Source organism: Chrysochloris asiatica, unplaced genomic scaffold (assembly GCF_000296735.1).
Source record: "Chrysochloris asiatica unplaced genomic scaffold, ChrAsi1.0 scaffold00252, whole genome shotgun sequence".
NCBI lineage: Eukaryota > Metazoa > Chordata > Mammalia > Afrosoricida > Chrysochloridae > Chrysochloris > Chrysochloris asiatica.
The window spans coordinates 2,523,229-2,533,900 of NW_006408770.1; the positions used below are offsets into that span (position 1 = coordinate 2,523,229).

General features: G+C 38.9%; 1 pseudogene; it reads left to right on the forward strand.

Annotated features, from left to right (window-relative positions):
- The window catches only part of LOC102811194, a 12,727-nt pseudogene extending 2,322 nt beyond the window's left edge, over positions 1 to 10,405 (forward strand).
- Positions 10,406 to 10,672: the final 267 nt, after the last annotated feature.

Genomic DNA, 10,672 nt, shown 5'->3' on the forward strand with positions numbered 1-10,672 from the left:
AGTTATTTTTATTTAATTCCAAACATGAGCCCTGGATGTCCACAGAGAAATGCAATATTCCCCTAAGTTTCTAAGGTCAAGATTTTCCCCCAAGAACCAACGCAGTAAAACTTCCTCAGAGGACAAACAAGGACAGGTTTACTGGGATTAAGCAGAGAGGCTTTGGAGAGGAACTGCCCGGGGTATATTCACTTGGGGTGGAGTGGTAAATTCTGGGAATACAGGATTAAGGACAATGGGGGCAACTCCCTCGGACCACCCTGAGTTCAATCAGTTTGATCCAAATGAAGGTTAAACCCAGTAAGGAAGAAAGGAATATTGGTTTAAGCAAGGTTTACTGGCTTAACTTATCTTAAAGATTGTCTTGTCTGAATAATACCATTCTTCTGTACAGATCCCTTCCTGAAAGAGGAAATAAAAGATGGACGCAGACGTAAATCTGTGGGCATTATTGCTTGCAGGGTATGAAGAGGCTGTCTGCCAGTTTTGCATCTACTCTGGTCTCCGAGTGTTTCTTTTCTCTCTCGCCTCTCCAGACATCCCACCTAGAGTTAGTCCGAGTAGGGAAAATGTCAGGCACTGAGCAGTCTGTCTGGCAGCTTGCATCAAGCCTGTATGTCTGTCTTCTTTGTATCTGTTTTCTCTGTCTTCTTTGTGTCTGTTTTTTCTCTATCTCTCTCTCTCTCACCATCATCGCCAGACACCCCATCTTTGGGTACCCACCCCCTTGCCAAGGCCAGACCCTGGCAACCAGAGATGGGAGACAGTGGCATATAGAGAATAGGTTAGGGGATAGTCACATCATAGCTCAGGGTTTGGGGAGGGCAATTTGCAAGGAAAAGGAGGACAATACACACACACACCAAAAAAAAAAAATGGAGGGGGGAATGGAAGAACAAGCTAGATAGGGAAACACTTAGGAAGATTTGCATGGGCTAAATGGGTCAGAGGAAAATAAGTATGTATGCTAAACCTTGAAAGAACAGGACTCTGGGACACAGGAAGTAAGGCATAGCCTGAATGGGTAAGATTGGGGAAATAATAGTAAGATACCTTATAGGAAACTGTCTGGTTTCCTTTGCCTACTATTGCAAAATAGACCCTTGAGTGGGATACAAAGGAATATCAGGAAAATAGTTACAGAAAGCTTGAAAGTCTATCTTCAGCCTATAACTGATTGGAATACCTAAAAAGTGGTTCTAGAATTTGCCCAGTGAAATAGCCTTCTTGTGGAGCCTTTGTAGTGTATAGAACCTTATGTGGAATCCTGAGCCCCATCCAGAACCTTCTGAGGTAGGACATTCACACTTGAAAGAACATACAGACCAGCCTGGAGTGGCTAGAAGAACAGAAGGTACTTCTTGAAAGAAAAACCAGCAGGAAATAGAATAAACAAAAACAGTAGTCTAATTGGCTACTACAAAAAAAAGCAAGGTGTTTGAAGGTGAGCCATCAAGGCAAGCACTTAAGTACCTTTAGGACAAACCCTCCTCCGAGACTGAAACTCAATGGGAACACATGAGCAGGCATGTAAGTTTGCTGGTTACCACATGGTCTACTTGTGAGTGGAAATGAGAGAAAGTCAGCAATGAAGATATGTGTTGAGTTCAACCATGTTCCATAAACTCCCATCTACCTTGACATGAGAGAGAGAAGTGGAAGGGATCGTTGATCCAAAGTGCAGTGAGACTTGGGAACTCCTGAACCCATGGACATGGACCTAGGCATGGAGGGCTAGAGCTGAAAATGAAGCATCCAGCTGATACAAAATCAGGGGAGACACACGAGAACACCCAAACTTGCAGATCATACCCATATGACCTACCTTCTATGACTTGAAGATCAGAACTTGACTAGAGGAAGATAAAAAAATTTGATTAAGGAAACAAGTGTGAATTGCTACAATTTGATGAACTTGACCTATATTTACGGAATTAGTAGTAGCACAAAATACCAACTGAGAAGGAAGGAATCTTCACATCAAGGATCAACCCTATCCCTTCTGTACACAGGTTTTATAGGGATGGGCAACTTAGACATTGGATACCTAAAATGGGGTGGGGTGGGGGGCTATGAAGGCATAAAGTGGCTGGACTACAAGTTTTCAAGTGTTTCAGAGTGTGCGGGGGGAAGGTAGAATCTCCACTGAATTGTTTTCATCTTGTCTAGATTCGTCTGGTGAAAGAATTCTTATGAATCATAAGAGTCTTATGATTCAATAGTGAGTAATTGTTATCATGACTAATTGCAACTGTCACAACTGTAAAGGTAGAAGTTTTGTAACATAAAGGGGGGAGTATTTAATCTTACATTCCAGGAACAGAGGACCTGAGGACCATCAAGGGAGAAGAGCATGAGCGGAATTTAAGACCCTATCCAGAGAGGCAGCACGACCAGAGATGGAGGAAGAGATGGTGTCTTGGAGAGATTGAGCAGCTGAGGACTCTAGACTCATGGAAAAAGAAAGACTGTGTACTGGACATTGACTTTCAGAATGTGCCCTTTGGTTGTTTAAATGATTATATAAACCTGTGTGTTTTGTTTGTTTATTTATTTTGTTTTTGCTTTTTTACATGAAAAAAAAAAGAGAGGAATATTTCTTCATAAAAGAAACAATCTGAGACAGTTTTGGGGGGAGGAGGGAAATGATACATGCGCTAGAGGGTAGACGCGCATTGACATGGATGATGGGGGAAGGCAATAAACAACTGGAGGGTGGTTGTCAGAGGAAAGATGGGGGTTGTAGGAGACAAGGAAGAATGCAGTGGTTGGAGTGAATAGAGGTAATTGCTGTTAACTGTTGGTGCATGGAGGGATTGTAATGATATAATGAAACAAAGTATATGATTTATTGCATGTAAAACTGATGATCTGCTATATAAACCTTCACTCAATTCACAGTAAAAAGCTAAACAAACAAATAAAACACAAAATAAGAAGAAGAAGAGAGGGACTTCTTTCAAATATTTAATCACTGAAAACCTTATGAATAGCAGTGAATCACTTTCAGATAGTCTCAGAATATTGAACCATGATGAAAAGCACCAGAATACTTGTTAGATTTAGTGCCAGAAGATGAGCCCCTCATATTGGAAGGAACCCAAAATATGACTGGGGAAGAGCTGCCTTCTCAAAGAAAAGTTGATCTTGATGACACGAATGGACTAAATCCTTTGGGATCATCATTTGCTGGTGGGCACAACTCGAAATGAAGAGAAACAGTTGTAAACATCCATTAATAATCAGAACATTAATTGTACAAAGTATAAATTTAGGAAAATTGTAAATTGTCAAAAATGAAATAAAACGCATAAACAGTGATATTCTAGGCATTAGTGAGCTAAAATGGACTGATATTGGCCATTTTGAATCTGATAATCACATGGTTTACTATATTGGGAATGACAAATTGAAGAGGAATGGCATCATATTCATCACCAAAAAGAACATGTCGTAATCTGTCTTGAAGTACAACACTATCTATGATAGGCTAATATCCATACGCTTACAAGGGAGACCACTTAACATTATTATTCAAATTTATGCTTTGACCATTAAAGCCAGTGATGTTGAAATTGAAGAATTCTTCCAACTTCTTCAGTTTACAATTGATCAAACATGCAAGCAAGATGTGTTGATAGGGGAGATGCACAAGAATGCCCAAACTTGCAGAGTTTGACCTAGCTTCAATGACTGGATGATCAGAACTCGACTAGAGGAAGATAAAAAAAAAATTGTAAAGAAAACAAGTATAAATGGCTACAATTTGATGAAGTTGACCTATACTTATGGATGTAGTATCTTAAAATATCAACCAAGAGGGAAGGAATATTCAAAGGAAGGATCAAGATGAGGATGAAGATGATGATTCTGAAGAAGAGGTCATGGACACTAGGCCAGTGAAGGTCAAGAAAGCACCTGCCAAGGTGGTTCCTGTGAAAGCCAAGAGTGTGGCTGAGGACGATGATGATGAGGAAGATGATGATGAGGAGGAGGAAGATGATGACGATGATGAGGAGGAAGAAGACAAAGAAGATGAGAACGAGGAGGAAGAGGAGGAAGCACCTGTCAAAGAAGTACCTGGAAAACAAAAGAAGGAAATAGCCAAACAGAAAGCTGCTCCTGAAGCCAAGAAACAGAAAGTGGAAGCCATAGAACCAACTAAAACTTTCAATCTCTTTGTTGGAAACCTGAATTGTAACAATTCTGCTCCAGAATTAAAAACTGGTCTCAGTGACCTTTTTGCTAAAAATGATTTTGTTGTCATGGATGTCAGAATTGGTACGACTAGGAAATTTGTCTATGTGGATTTTAAATCTTCTGAAGACCTGGAAAAAGCCTTGGAACTCACTGGTTTAAAGGTCTTTGGTAATGAAATTAAACTAGAGAGACCAAAGGAAAAAGACAGTAAGAAAGACTGAGATGCCAGAACACTTTTGGCCCAAAACTTGCCTTACAAAGTCACCCATGATGAACTAAAAGAAGTGTTTGAAGATGCCATGGAGATCAGATTAGTAAGCAAAGATGGAAAGAGTAAAGGGATTGCTTATCTTGAATTCAAAACAGAAGCTGATGCTGAGAAACCCTTTGAAAAAAAGCAAGGAACAGAGATTGATGGCTATACTATATCACTGGGGAGAGAGGTCAAAATCAAGACCACAGAGGTGGGAAGAACAGTACCTGGAGTGGTGAACCAAAAACACTAATTTTAAGTCATCTCTCCTACAGTGCAACAGAAGAAACTCTCCAGGAAGTGATTGAGAAGGCAACTGCTATCAAGGTGCCTCAGAACCAGAATGGCAAATCTAGAGGGTATGCATTTATAGAATTTGCTTCATGTGAAGATGCTTAAGAAGCTTTAAATTCTTGTAATAAAAGAGAAATTGAAGGCAGAGCCATCAGGCTGGAATTGCAAAGATCCAAGGGATTCCCTAATGCAAGAAGCCAGCTGTCCAAAACACTCTTTGTCAAAGATCTGTCTGAAGACACAACTGAGGAAACATTGAAGGAGTCATTTGATGGGTCTGTTTGTGCCAGGATAGTCACGGACTGTGAAACGGGCTCCACCAAAGAGTTTGGGTTTGTAGACTTCAACAGTGAAGACGATGTTAAAGCTGCCAAGGAGGGCATGAAGGATGGGGAAATTGATGGAAACAGTTACCTTGGAATGGGCCAAGCCTAAGAGCAAAGGTGGCTTCGGGGGACGAGGTGGAGGCCGAGGATGATTTGGATGCAGAGGTGGCCATAGCAGAGGAGGCTGGGATGAATTGGGTGACAAAGTCCAGGAAGGATCTGGATGGCGAGGAGGCTTCCGGGGAGGCAGAGGATGAGGAGGAACACTGTCAGTACCAAAATACGGAATACTGAAGCATGATGAAAAGCACCAGCATATTGTCAGATGCAGTGCTGGAAGATGAGCCTCTCAGATTGGAAGGCACTCAAAATACAACTGAGGAAGAGCAGTCTCCTCAAATTACAGTTGGTCATGATGGTGTGAATAGAGTAAAGCCTTTGGGACTTTCATTTACTGATGGGCCACAAATCAAAATGAAGAGAAACAGCTGTAAACATCCATTAATACTTGGAACACAGAATGTATGGACTATAAATCTAGGAAAATTGGAAATTGTCAAAAATAAAATGAAGTGCATAAATAGCAATATTCTAAGGCATTAGTGAGTTGAAATAGACAGGTACCTGCCATTTTGAATCTGACAATCCTATGGTTTACTATGCCATGAATGACAAATTGAAGAGGAATGGCATTACATTCATCATGAAAAGAACACAATTTATCTTGAAGTACAACACTGTCTGTGATAGGATAATATCCATTACAAATACAAGGAAGACCAGTTAACCACTATTATTCAAATTTATGCACCAACCATTAAAGCCAGTGATGATGAAATTGAAGAACTCTATCAACTTCTTCAGTCTGAAATTGATTAGACATGTAATCAAGATGTATTGATAATTATTGGTGACTGGAATGCAAAGGTTTCAAAGAAAGTGGAAGGATCAGTAGTTGGAAAATATGGCTGTGGTGATAGAAACAATGATGGAGAGACATGATAGACTTTTGCAAGACCAATGACTTCTTCACTGCAAATATATATATATTTTTTAACAACATAAAAGACAGCTATACACATGAACACACCAGATGGAATACAAAGAAATAAATTGAATTCCTCTGTGGAAAGAGACAGTGGAAAACTCCATATTATCAGCCAAAACCAGGCTAGGGGCAGACTGTGGAACAGACCATAAGTTGCTCATATGCAACTTCACACTGAAGATGACAAAAATCAAAACAAGTCCACAAAAGCTAAAATATGACCTTGAACATATCCCACCTGAATTTAGAGACCATCTCAAGAACAGATTTGATACATTAGACATTAATGACCAAAGACCAGAAGAGTTATGAAATGACATCAGGAACATCATACAGGAAGAACGCAAAAGATCAATTATTAAGAAGACAAGAAAGAAGGAAAAGACCAAAATGAATGTCAGAAGAGACTCTGAAACTTGTTCTTCAACATAGAGATGCTAAAGCAAATGGAAGAAATGAGTAGGTAAAAGACCTGAAAAAAATGTTTCAAAGGCCAGCTTGAGAAGACAAAGTCAAATATTATAATGAAATGTGCAAAGACCTGGAGTTAGAAAATCAAAAGGGAAGAACATGTTCATCATTTCTCATGTTGAGAGAACTGAAGTAAAAATTCAAGCCTCAACTTGAAATATTGAAGGATTCTTTGGGTACAATATTGAAAGATGCAGAAAGCATCTAAAGAAGATGGAAGGAATACACAGATTCACTGTACCAAAAAGAAATTGTCAACGTTCAACCATTTCAAGAGGCAGCATATGATCAAGAGTTAATGATGCTGAAGGAAGAAGTCCAAGGTGCATTGAAGGCATTGGCAAAGAACAAGGCTCTGGGAATTGGTGGAATACAAATTGAAATCTTTTAACAAACTGATGCAGCCCTGGAGACATTCACTCTTCTATGCCAAGAAATTTCTAAGACTGGAAGAAATCTATATTTGTGCCCATTTCAAAGAGAGATGACCCAACAGAATGTTGAAATCATTGGACAGTATCATTAATATTGTTGTTGTTGTTAGGTGCCATCAAGTCGATACCGACCCATAGTGACCTTATGCACAGCAGAACGAAACACTGCCTGATCCTGGGCCAACCTCACTACTGTTGCCACGCTTGAGTCCATCAATGCTGCCACTTGGCCAATCCGTCTCATTGGGGGTCATCCTCTTTTTCTGTGACCCTCCACCTTACCAAACATAATATCCTTCTCCAGTGACTGGTACCTCCTGACAATATGTCTGAAGTATGAGAGACAAAGTTTGACCATCATTAATATTAAATGCAAGTAAAATTTTGTTAAAGATAATACAAAGATGGCTGCAACCATATATTGACAAAGAAATTCCAGGGGCTTCAAACTGGATTCAGGCAAGAACGTGGAACAAAGGAAATCATTGCTAACTTCAGATGTATCTTGGCTGAAACAAAGAATACAAGATGTTTACCTGTGCTTTATTGGCTATGCAAAGGCTTTCGGTTGTGTGGCTCATGACATGTTATGGACAGCATTATGGAGAATGAGTATTCTGGAGCACTTAATTGTGCTCATGAGGAAACTGTACATAGAGCACAAGGTAGTTATTTGAACACAAAAAGGAAATATCGAATAATTTAAACATAGGAGAGGTATGTGAAAGGATTGTATTTTTTCATCATGCTTATTCAATCTGTATGTTGAGCGCATAATTTGAGAAGATGGATTATATGAAGAAAAATGTGGAATCAGAATTGGAGGAAAACTCATTAACAATCTGTGATATGCAGGTGATACAAACTTGCTTCCTGAAAGCGAAGCGAACTTAAAATACTTACTGATGAAGATCAAAGACCACAGCCTTCGGTATGGGTTGCACCTCAAAGTAAAGAAAACAAAATCCTCACCATTGGACCCATAAACAACATCCATATAATTGCAGAAAAATTGAAGCTGTCAAAGACTTCATTTTGCTCTGCTCTATCATCAACACTCATGTAAGTAGCAGTCAAGAAATCAAATGAGGTATTACATTAGGCAAATCTGCTACACGAGAACTCTTTAAAGTGTTCAAGAACAAAGAATGTCAATTTGAGGAATAAGGTGTGCCTGACCCAAGCCATGATATTTTCAATAACCTCATAAGCATATGAAAGTTGAACAATGAATAAGGAAGACTGTAGAATAATTAATGCATTTGAGTTATGGTGCCAGATGAGAATATTAAAAGTATCATGGACTGCCAGAAGAACAAAGAAATCTGTGCAGGAAGAAGTACAGCCAGAATGCTCCTTGGAAGCCAGGATGGGCCGACTTCGCCTCTCATACTTCAGACATATTATCAGGAAGGACTAGTCTCTGGAGAAGGATGTCATATTTGGTACAGCAGAGGGTCGGAGTAAAAGAAGACCCCCAATGAGGTGTAACAACAATTGACAGCTGCAATGGGCTTAAGCGTAATAACGATTGTGAGGTTGGCACAGGACCGGGCAGTGTTATATTCTGTTTTGTACATGGTCGCTATGAGTAGGTACTGACTCAATGGCACCTACCAACAAAAATAACATTTATACAGAATTTAGCAATTTTCAAAGATGATTTTCTTGTAATTAGTTTTCACAGCACTTTTGTTGTTGGGTTTGAATCCTGATTCCACACTTTACTGGTGATGTTGGAATAGTTGCTTTAGCTTTCTGACTGTCTCCTCTACCTAAGGGCACAAAAGAACTTGAGACCTTCTCAATCAATATTGATAGAAGTCATTTTAATCAGACCAGTAATGTTTAACCATTAATTGTGCTTATTATCGACTCAATCAATATCTTCCAAATTGGGTTTACCCAGATCTGCCTAATTTACAAAAAAAATTATGCTATTTAACCAAAACTAGACTTGGCACTGTGAGTTAATGATGTGCTACACTGCAAAGTGGGTTTGAACTACAAGGTTGGTGGTTCAAGCTTACCAGCCGCTCCTTGGAAACCCTATACTGGGTCGCCATGAGTTGGAACCAGCTTGATGGCACTTAACAACAACAATGGACTATCTATAAATACGAGAAATCCAGAAATAAAAAAGCCTTGAACTCCAAGTCTGCAGCCAGAGACTAGATCATTATCAGAATAAATTTGTTGCAGAGGTGATCCAAACACACATGCACATTAAACAATAAAATATATTTTTTTCTTTCCCAGATAAATGTCCTCCATATATCCTTCCTTGAAATTTATATTTCAGATTCCCAAAGTTCTAAATAATTATCACCTACGGTTTTCTGACTGGTAAATATAAGTCCTTACAAAGTTTATTTTATTCTGAAATAGATCATGGAGCCCTTTACTCAGGAATGTGGAGTTTGTAGTTTTCCAGAGAAAACTCAAGTTGTCACAGTTACAGTAAGGTAAAATGCTTATCTTGGAAGTTTTTACCTTACTGTAACTGGAAATACACAAAATGGTTAAGTATTCCATTGCAATAATTTTGAGAAATCATAGAGGAAAACTAAACTCTGATATTTTAAATGAAAGAAATCAAGTTTAGAAACTTAAAATATTTTAATTATTTTACCTTTACTTAATTCTACTTGTTGTTGTTGTTATATGCCGTGGAGTCAGTTCTGACTCATAGCGACCCTGTACAGGGTTTCCGAGGCTGTAAATCTTTACGGGAGCAGAACGCCTCATCTTTTTCCCGCGGAACAGCTGGTAGTTTCTAACTTCTGGCCTTGCGGTTCGCAGCCCGATTCGTAGCCACTACGCTACTACTAGACTTTTTTTATTGGGTCCTGACATGGAAAAATAACATTTACAGCACATGGTAAATATCTGTGGCATCTGAAATTCCCTCTGAGTCCCCATCCTAACTGTAGGACAGACAGTCATTTCATAGCTTCAGTGATTAAGCAAATTCTAATAAACTATGTCTTCTGTTTCAGACAGCCAGACAGAAAGGTAGACAGCTTAAACCAGGTTTGAATTGCTGTCAAGAAAAACATGTTGCTTTATTCCTCTTCCTTCTCACCCTATGGGTTTAGGGTCAGTCACCTGACCTGTCTGAAGCAAATCATTAGCTCAGACAGGAAGATGGGAATTTGGGATGATTTTTGAAATAACAGAATTTTGTTGTTTGCTTAGCCTAACATAACTGCCTTATCCCTTCCCAATCTCCATAATTTCATCTTTACTCCTTTGCTTTTTTTGTTTATTATATCATTACATATATTTTTCTTTGTGTGAACATTTTTGTTCATTTTAACCTGTTTTTTTATTGTAGGCTTCTAAAGTATTCTTAGAAGTGATTAGGAAAAAAAGGTAAGCAAATACCAACATATAGGTAACATACTCTACTTATTGGGATGAGGTGTCCTCTTTCTTTCTTTCTTTCTTTCTTTCTTTCTTTCTTTCTTTCTTTCTTTCTTTCTTTCTTTCTTTCTTTCTTTCTTTCTTTCAATTATGTGAACTGAGATATAGTTTACATGGGAGAGCATCGACTTCACACCATCGTTTCATTGTAATGATTACAATCTCCTCCGTGCATCATCATCCAACAGTATTTGCTTCCATTCCTTGTTTTGCTTTGCTT